General features: G+C 52.7%; 1 pseudogene; it reads right to left on the reverse strand.

The window, feature by feature from the left end:
• Window positions 1–7446: 7446 nt before the first annotated feature.
• Window positions 7447–7565, reverse strand: LOC118613562 (annotated as a pseudogene).
• Between the last annotated feature and the right edge of the window lie 1672 nt (window positions 7566–9237).

Consider the following 9237-nt stretch of genomic DNA (forward strand, 5'->3'; position numbering starts at 1 on the left):
CCATCTAATTTTTTCCCCCTTCATTCGTTTTTAATAACACCCTGTCCACCGCGGTCTCTTCCTTGCCCGACACCCAAGCTCCTTCTGCATTCTCATGAAAAGGGACCTGATAACTTCGTCCCCAGAGAGTTAAAGGAAAACACAGATGTCCCCCAGGTCGACGTCTCGGGTGCTGTCTGCAGAAAAAGAAGGGGCGCCCATCTTCAGAGCGCCCCCTGCCTGCAGGGCGACGAGCTGCGCCCTCTCACGGGTTGACGATGTTTTATCGTCATGTGCCAGTTCCCTGTTATCCGCGGGAGACATGGTCTGTGACTGCCTCTGGTCGCCTGAGGCCACGGGTAATACCAGATTCTCTCTCCGCACACACACACACTTTTTTCCACGGAAAGGAAGCACTTTACGGCTTCTCTCTGGTGTGTGCAAATGGCCGGCCTCACTGCCTTCGCATCTGGGAGGCCGTCAGGAACAGTAAGGGTGACGTGGTCACAACATGCCATCCCGTGACCGTCGGTGCGATGAGCGGGGTGTCCAGGAACCAGCAGGCGGGGAGCATCCGCAGCGCGCAGATGCCGGACGCACAGATGAGTCGCAGCTGGACAGGACGGGGCGGGGCGGCCCGAGGTTTTGCCACACCGCTCACGAGGGCGCACGATTCTACACTTAATGAACTGTTTCTTTGGGGGATTTTCCATTCACTATTTCAGGACCATGGCTGACCTCGGGTAGCCGAAACCGTGGAGAGAAGCCACAGGTGAGTGGGGGGCTCCCGCGTGTTTGCCGTGACACCGAGGACGTTGAAGGCGCCCGGTGTGCGGATTTGATACCGTGAGATGTTACGTGGGATCGCCGCGGTCATGGTAGCCCGGTCCACTGTCGGGCCCCACGACCGTCAATGTTACGGTGGAACTGAGTGAGTTCTGGTCTTCGTTTGATGATTATAATACAGTGTTGTTGTTTACCTTCGCTGTACTGTGCATTAGAGGTAGGTTTGTACCTGCAAACAACATCTCTCTTCTTCCACCACTGTATTTGTTTTTACGAGTTTGGTGTGTGTTTTTTTGTGTTTTGTTTTGTTTTGTTTTTTTAGATTCCACATATAAGTGAGATCGCCCAGTTTTTGTCTTTCTCACACTTATTTCTCCGAGCATAACACCCTTAAGCTCCATCCATATCATTGCAGATGGCAGGGTGGTTTCCTTTTTCCGGGCTGCGTAGTATTCCGTTGCATATTCGTACCACTTCTCGATCAATTCGTCCGTGGACGAACGCTTAGGTCGTTTCCATATCTTGGCTGTCGTGCATAACGGTGCAATGAATGTGTGTGTGGATGGGTGGTCGGGGGGAGGCAGCGTTTCTTAAACCTCCAAATCAAAATCACTGTGAGATCCCTCCTGACCCCTGTCCAAACAAATAGCCATCGTCAGAAAAACAAGAAATAGCCAAGCTCTGGCAAAGACGTGGAGATGGGATTGCAAATGGGTCCAGCCGCCATTTAAAACCGTACGGAGGTTCCTCAAAAAAAATAATAAAAATAAAAAAGAGATAAAACTACCTTTTGACCCAGCCATTCCGATTCTCGGTACACCGTTAACACTCAATACTTAGAAATCCTGTGAAATAGGACTTCATCCACCCACTTTAAAGGTGGCAATGTGGAGGCCGAGGCCTCAGAGCTGCTAAATCGCGCGGCTGGGATTTGAGCTCCATCTGGCGCTGCCGGTCTCCATGGCCACGCGAAGTCCCAGCAACAGAACTACGAAGATGCTTCAGGGTGCTGGGCGGCACTGCCCAGGCCGAGGGGGACCCACACGGAGGGCGTGGATTTAGGAGGATCCCATGTTTCCCTTTAAGGCAGAAAACCATCATCTCCTTAAACCCGGTACATTGAGCCTTTTGAGAGTCTATTTTATTTATTTCAATGGGCAAGTTGCCTTCCAGGGTACACACCAGAGAGCATTTTATAAACCTGGGAAGCTACAAGCTTGGGTCATTTTATTTTATTTTATTTTATTTTATTTTATTTTATTTTATTTTATTTTATTTTATTTTATTTTTTTACTGCGGTAAAAAAGTGCAACACAAAATTTACCCTTTTGGCAAAATTTCCGTGCACAATACAGTTTTGTCAGCTGCTGGCACGGTGTCATCAAGCCGGTATCTACACGGGATTCATCGTGCAGAATCAAGACGTTGTACCCCTGGAACACTGAGTGACCTCCCCCCACTTCCCATCCGCCCCTGGCACCCCGCACCGAGCTTTGGCTCAAATCGGAGAAGTCGGGGACCCGACCGTCTGGGTCTTAAATTTCATCCCAAATGTTTTTAGTTCCCGAGAACATCGGGGAGGCTCCACCCGAGCTCTCGGTTCTCGTTCTAAACATCTGGCTACGCTTGTGCTGCATGGTCAGCTTTTTTAGGGTCCCCCGGGGGTCCACGTCTCCGAGAGCCACTGGCCCAGAAACAGTTCTGAGAGATCAGATTGCGCGTCCAGGCCGTTTAAAACCAGTGCCTTGCAAAGAAAAGGAAAAGGAAAAAAAAAAAAGAAAGAAAAATCCGCAAAGGGCACAGTTTAAAAAGTGATATCACCCCCGTGAGAGGGACGTGAGCCAGCAAAGGCTACAGCGCGCCCTTGGCCCTCACGCGAACTTCCGCTCGGCCTTGTTGTTGGTGGGCGGGGTGAATAAGTGGCCAAGACGCCCGAAGGCCGGGGGTGGACTGCGGGGGAGGCCCGCGCAGGCCCCGGGGCCGTCCCTTCCTCTGCGCTCAGATGTGGGGCTGCCTCTCTTCCCCCCGGGGTCCTTGCTCTGTCCAAGCCGACGCCCCGTCCTGCCCCACTCGGCTTGAGAGAAGCGGCCCCGATGACCTAATCCAGAAGACGTGTCCGACTTGAAAGGAATCGGGGTTTAATCAGAGATCTCGTCGGCCTGGATTTTCCATCCCTCGGCCACGGCCACGTCGAGGCCTGGAGCCGGCGTGTTCGTCAGAACCATCCAGAGCTCACACGCGCACACACACGCACACACACACACCCCTAGAGAAAACCCTAACGTGAGAAAGCTCGCCGTGTGCACACGGTGCCCTCGAACGCGGCCCCATCGGCCCGTGGAGCCCTAGCTCGGTTTCGGGTCTCGCTTTAACGTGAGTTGCGACTCACACAATTGGAGACAGGGCCCGACCCTTGGGTCTCGCTTCCTGTCTGCAAAACGCTCCTGAGAGAAACGTCGGTGCCTTCTCTGAGTCTCCGTACTTTCCACGTCCACGTCCAGTCGGAGACGGGTGTGTCCGGGGCTCGGAGAGACGACGCCTCCCTGGCTCCCGCGGACTCACACCGCGAGGCCTTTGCGTATTCGTGCGTTGTTCACCGGCACGCAGCGCCTCCCGGCTAAACGCGGCTCTTAAAATGACGGTTTATTCATGGCCTCTCGACAGAGGGGCACTGTTTTTTTCTCTGCGGCTTCGCTCCAACTCTGCCGATTTGTACTTTGACCAAAAATGAAGACGGCGAGAAGCAGAAGTGGATCCAGCTTTTTTGATGGTTGTTTTTTTTTTTCTTTTTTACAATCGTCTTATTATTATTATTTTTTTTTTTTAGCAGAATGGCCATTGACATCGTCGGTTCCCGCTGATCTTTTACGAGGACGGCACGCGCCAGCTGGACGGGCTCCCCCGGATTTTTCCTGCGGCGGTGGAAGATCCGCGTCACCTCTTGGCAGCTGGGGACGGGCGGGCGGCCCCTGCGCAAGACTTCCAGTTCTCGTCGAAGACCTGGACGGGCGTTTCCACGTTTGCTGCCGTGGCCCGTTCTGTTTCTGGAGCGGGACGAGGGGTCCCCGGAGCGCCGTGTGCCTGTCCTCACTCTTTCCGATCGGGGCCTCTGCCTCGGTGCCTTCGGAATCCGGCCGGGCTCGTTCGGGCCTGCAAAACCCTGACTTTCTCACCAGAATCTACCTGGGTCTGCAGCCCATACCCTAATTTTGTCTCCCGGATCTCATTTGGCTATAGCTCGATATTTTTTTTTGTCACTCGATCTTCACTGAAAGTCTGCTTTGTTTTCTGCACTTGGAAAAAAAAAATTCCTGAAGCAATGACGAATAATTCTAGGCTTCCAAAATAGTGGTAGATTTATGCTCTCTATGCAGGCAAAATCGATACTGATAACGCACTTTAAAAGAGATATATATATATTTTTTTTCTTTTGCGGGGCATGGTTCATCCCTTCGATATGGAATAATGAATATTTCACATGCGTTAGTTACTCAAAACGGTTTGAGACATTGTAAGATTTCACTGGTACAATTAGCATTGTAAATAGTGTATTTAAAAACAGAAAATACATCTTAAACAAAGCACGGAAATTAAACCCGCTTGATGGTGGATACATCCCGACACCTGGCGACATCTGCTCTGCTCTCCCTTCTGTGGGCTTTGTGATTGTCCTAAAGTATGTGGCAGGCTAGATACGCATTTTGTGTTGTTCTCAGTGAGCCTCTTCCACACTGATAAATATTCTTGGCGAGTGACCAAGGCCGAGGTGTCCTCTGGACTTGGGAAAACCCTGCGGTTCCCTGAGCTCACCTTGACCTGCGGGTGGGCTAAGTGTCCCAGCGGGTGAAGCTTAGTCTCTGGTTCTGCGTGCGGCTTCTGCGTGGCTCTTGGTTACAGCGCGAGCCCTGCTGTGTTTCTCTGACGGTCTCTTCCGACAGGAAGAATTGCAGCGACTGCACGACCAAGGTCCATACGAGAAAGGAAATGTGTCCAGAGAAAGCCGGCCAGCCACGGTGCCTGCTGCGGGTACAATGGCCTGCGTGACCAGTATGGAGAGTCTGCCCTTCAAGCAGCCTGGGCCCTATTCACTTGGGGCCAGATCGTTCTCCGAGATGTGTCTGTGCGCACGCGTGTGTGTGAAATCAGTTTCCAGAAAGGAAGCGCTGGATCAGAAGATCCGCACAGTCATGTTACGGTCGGACGCTGGCCGGTCCCACGCAGAACTGCCGTGGCAATGTGCAGCCTTCCTCAAGCAATGAAAGGCTCTCGCGGCCTCGTCTGCAGCGAGCTTTGCCAGCTTCCATGAGTTTTGGTAACTGGATTGGTGGAAAGAAGCGATATTTCAGTATTTCCAATGCACGTTTCTTTAGTACTGAGATGTTTACATGTGTAGGTTTTGAGCATTGACTTTATTTTCGAATGGCCCTCATTTGTGCAGTTTTCAACGAGTGGGGTTCCGTGACGTTCAAGTGATCGTCTCTCCCATTTTCTAGGGATTTTTTTTTCCCCTTGAAATAATTTAAGCGTTACGAGAAGTTCCCAGCCTGCACAGAAGACGGCCTCTTTCATGCCACAATACATCGCCGACCACGCAACTCCACTTAAATCGAACATGTTTTCCAGTTCGTTCGATACGTGAGCTGTATAAATATATATGTGTCATTATATATGTGTGTGTATGTGTGTAATTATACCCAAAACATAAACATGAATCACAACGTTACTTAAAACGTGTATCTTTATGTATTTAATTTGCGTCCGCAGTAACACATCTGCAACATATCGCCGACACTGTAACGTAATTAAACGCATGTTTTTCTGGCACTTGGAATTTCACGGAAATTAGATCACCGCGTTGTGACCCCCGGTTTGTTTTGGGGTTGTGTCGTTGATCGACGGCTGGGGCGCGGCAGGGGCCCCTGCTGGGTGGCTGTGCCCACGCCGTGGACCGTCTGCCACCGGGGCGAGGTACCTACCGGCTTTTCCGAGCGCCGGCTTCTCCGCGCAGCCTGGCGGTGAAAGCCCATTCGCTCGCCGTGCTCGGCCTTCCAGGGTCGCCGTGCCTTGGGGCCAACGCGATGGGGACCCCGCGTGGTGAACCCCCCTCCGGCCCCTGAACCCCGCAGCTCAGCCCGTCGTGCAGAGCATCTCTGTCCTCTGCGGTCGTGGGGGCCAGATGGAGTGCATCGTCCTCTCCGTCTCTGCGGGCACCTGCTTCGTGGGCCGTTCTCGGTCTCTGGGCGGCGTCTGCGTGGTCCGCGTTGTCAGGTGGCGCTCTGCACCGTTTTCTGCAGCATCCGAGCGAACATTCGCAGGCGGATCACAGCACGTCACTGTCATCCTTGCCGATCGCTCCGAAGAACACGGAGGCGGCAGCCAAGGAGGGCCTGTGCGCCCTCCCCGTGTGTGGGCGAAAGCGGGCAGCAGAAGGCGTCGGTTTGTTTCCGCGATGCGCATTCAGGCTCCCGCGTCTTCTCGAGTTTGCAGGTCGCGGGGGGCTCACCCTTCTGTAGCTCGCACCGCGTACAGGACATGGTGCTGCCCGTGTTCTCAGGAGACGCCGAGGGCATGCGGGACTCTGACGGGGGCGGACGAGGTCTTGGGCAGGCGACCGGCCGCGGGTAAGCCCGTCCGTTTCCACGGGGCCGACGCTTCCTCCCGCCGTGGCTCGCGCAGCTGCTTCTTCCTGCGCGTCCTCTTTCGGGGGCTGGAGGGGGCCAGATCTCCGTGTCTCCGTGGCACTCAGCAGCGCGTGAGGCGTCCTGGGTTGGTTGAGCGTCTCTGGAGCGACGAGGCTCCCTCCACCTCTCTCCCTCCCTCCCCTCCCCTCTCCCGGGGCACCTGGGAGTTTACGAGGCTTCACGGAGGGTCTGCCTGCTAGGAAGGAAAAAACCTCGTGGCTGGACCCCCCCCCATCAGAAGTTCGCCCTTCATCTCTCTGCGTCCGGCATCTTAACTTCAAGCGTCGACGATCGAACAGGAAATAGAGAAACGCCACACTCTCCATGCCTTCGCTAGACTGCCTGCTTCTGTGGGCTGTTGACGTGTTGCCAAAAGATCCCATTGATTTCCAGTCAATTAGCACTTAAAAAAAAAAGAAACAAAAGACTTATCGTCACATCTTTGCTTCTGTACGACTTAATTTTTTTTGTTGTTTTGGCCAGTTGATGGGTAGAACTGTTTCAGTGTGAGTTGCATTTTTACATGAACCGAGCTTCCTATCCGTTGCGTGTTATTTGCTTGTAAGCGTGTGACATCGTTGTTTGCATTATTTGTTCCTTTTCTCGACTTTCTCCCCACGTGCATCCCTCCCTTATCGGAAAACGGGCAACAAAGAAATCTCCGTGCGGTGCTGTCAGGGGTCAGCTCGGTTTCTCCGACTCTTCTGTCTTGAAAGTGCTAAGGAGTAAACCGGTGAGCGCTACCAGAAAAAAAAAAAAAGTAGTTTGAAAACTAACCATGAAATGAGGGCAGGATTTGAGAATAAACCGTAGCACATAGACTATATGGAACAAGCCCTGGCCATTATTTTTTTAACTGAAAAGATCCCTATTTTGACTCGAGGGAAAGTTGTTTTCTGTTTTTGTTTTTGTTTGTTTGTTTTCGCGAGGCAACACTTGGTTGACCTCCCAGCTCGCAAGGACCTTGTGAGCTTACAAGCCCTTTTTTTATTATTTTTTACGCCTACAGCACCCGGTATTCCGGGGCAGTCTCCCATCCGAGGACTAACCAGGCCCGTCCCTGCTCAGCCTCCGAGATCAGACGGGATCGGGCGCGTTCAGGGCGGCGTGGCCGCATCCGGGAAAGTTTTTAAGACTTAGTGATGAGTGAACAAGCTGCTTGGAAAATAATGCCGAGACTGTGGCTGTTTTGGAGGTGAGGGTGAGTCGCCTTGGGAACCGCCTTCTTCAGCACATACTCCTAGACCCAAATCCGCGGAGAAGGTCCACACACACATGGGAAACTGAGGCAGGCCGCAAAGCAAAACTTGAGTTCTTTCCTTTTCTTCCTCTATGGCCCGAGGTTTGACGACAACCCCAGGATTTAAGAGGCCGTGCCCACCGAGCTGACCACCTCACCTTTCTGTGTTTCGAGCACCTGACTTCCTCTCGCTCTTGGTGCTGAGACCCCCCCCATTCGTAGACCCCCGCACGGTGCGTCCTCATCTGCACTGACACTGCGGTAGGGAGAAGTGCCCGATTCAGCCTCTCCTCGCCCCAAAACAGCATGTCACCTCCTGCGCGCCCCCCGGCACGGTCACACCGGCCTCTGCCTGCAGCCCGCTCGAGCGGGGCTTCGTCTCAGACCCGGGGACAGGCCACATGTCCTTCCCCTTCGTGGCTTTGCCCGGCACATTCCGCAAATATCACGTGCATCCTCTCTTGCTATCCGTTTGTTTAATGATACCAAATTAGACGGAACGCCTCCTTTGGGAAGCCATGTCATTCACACGGGGGCACGTACAAACGTGTTAGGCTTTATAATCATGTACGCTAAAGGACAGAATCGGGAGGAAAAAGGGATAAGCTGCAATTCTTAGAAATAGGTACAGGACGCCACTGAAATCGGAATAATTGGAAAATTACTATTATTCCAAAATTCAATCCAAATAATTACGGATTCCCAGTAAGTTTTGCAACAGTTCGCTGTGTAACCAGATAATTATAGGTTCTCGGGTATGAAGACACTTTTATTTTGACTCACTAAAGGGAGGAGAATAATAATTATTATTATATGATTTCTTCAAAAAAAAAGAAAATAGCGCTATCCCATGTAAAGTCTGTCAGATCGTTTCCAGAGCCTATTGTGGGTTTGCAATGAGCTTCCTCTGGCATCTGTCAAAACGCCACGTTTTTTTAATTTATTTCAGAATGTCCTGGACGCGGCGGGCAAGTCTTACTTCTAAAAGACACTTCCATTCCACAGCAAGCCCTCACGCGGACGTCCGAAAGGCGCCTTCTTCTCGTGAGACCGTGCGGACCACGTAACACGCATTGGGGTCAAAAACGGACCCGGAGACGGGCTCGAGTCTTCTGAGAGTCACAGTCATTGCGAGTACACGTGACTCCGTGCTCAAGTGTCAAAACACAGAAACAGGAGTCTGACTCACACCCAGGAGCATCATCGTTTAACTGGGGGGCGTGGGGGAAGCGGCTAATAAAGCCTTTTTTTTTTTTTAAAGCCAAGGCTAATGGAACACTTGAACAAACAATTCCCAGGGAAGTAAGGCAACTTCGGAACGGCGTTTCGCAGCGCGGAGAAACTCCACGCGCTAGGAACCACGCTGCCATGGCCTCATCCATCATCTGCGACGAGGCGGAGCGCGCCCCGACCCGAACACTGCTCCCTCCCCGTTCACGGGCGTGATCGGCCGCGGGTGAGATAGGAGGATAAAGGCGGAGGCCGAAACGCAGAGTCCAGGACCGGAGTGTTACCGGGAACGGACCCGGTCTGGAGCCCGTTCCCGGGGCC

The sequence above is a fragment of the Rousettus aegyptiacus genome, unplaced genomic scaffold, assembly GCF_014176215.1.
Source record: "Rousettus aegyptiacus isolate mRouAeg1 unplaced genomic scaffold, mRouAeg1.p scaffold_m13_p_19, whole genome shotgun sequence".
NCBI lineage: Eukaryota > Metazoa > Chordata > Mammalia > Chiroptera > Pteropodidae > Rousettus > Rousettus aegyptiacus.